At 40.7% G+C, this 755-nt stretch overlaps 1 non-coding gene across 1 annotated transcript; it reads right to left on the bottom strand.

Moving 5' to 3' along the window:
- Positions 1-398: 398 nt before the first annotated feature.
- Positions 399-470, bottom strand: TRNAE-UUC (transfer RNA glutamic acid (anticodon UUC)). The gene has a single exon. It is a non-coding gene; the product is annotated as a tRNA-Glu (tRNA).
- Positions 471-755: the final 285 nt, after the last annotated feature.

The raw sequence follows: 755 nt of genomic DNA, 5'->3' as shown, positions 1-755 counted from the left end.
TATACCCCCTGAAATACCGTAAATCAATGGGGAAGATATTTTAGGGGTGATTTTGGGGGTGAAAATGATTCTGAATCTGGCCGTTGTTTTGTCGGAAAGGCTCTACTTTTTGGGTAAAGTGGAAATCAAATTCCAATGACAATACATAAGCAGCATGCATGCAATGGAAACTGAAGTTATGAATAAAATAGAGCAAATTATTGCCAAAGATGTTTCACTGATTTTAGGGCCTATTATGATAATGACAGAGCCAAGACATAAATGTGAGGTATATATTTATCAGGTGATTAAAATAATTCAAAAATAGTATTTGGATTTGAGATTTTTCTATTTTGGACACCAACACCAAACATGCCCCCCCCCCGCGCTCTGTCCCTTGCGGGATATAAAAAAAACGCTTCCCACGCCGGGAATCGAACCCGGGCCGCGTGGGTGAAAGCCAGGTATCCTAACCACTAGACCACGTGGGACGCATATTGGAATGTCTCATACAAGGACTTTACGTCATTATCATAAATAATGTAAGCGCAGTATTGCTCGCTCCCTTGGTTTAAAGCAGCGGCTCTCAAACCGGCGCTCCTCGGAGACCTTGGGGGCTCCGTGTGCACTCTCCGGGGGCTTCGCGGCCGCTCGAGAAAAATGAAAAAAAAAAACCAGTATATTCGAAAAAAATATATAAATATTTTTAAATAACAGAAATAAATCATATATAGCTTTGCTGAATAAATAAAAAATAGGTGGGTATATACAGGGTG

The sequence above is a fragment of the Pholcus phalangioides genome, unplaced genomic scaffold, assembly GCF_987345545.1.
Source record: "Pholcus phalangioides strain wild (caught in Gottingen) unplaced genomic scaffold, Ppha-v1.0 ptg000008l_1, whole genome shotgun sequence".
Classification (NCBI taxonomy): Eukaryota; Metazoa; Arthropoda; class Arachnida; order Araneae; family Pholcidae; genus Pholcus; species Pholcus phalangioides.
Note: the sequence above shows the minus strand (reverse complement) of the source record. Positions and strands in the feature narration are given on the sequence as shown.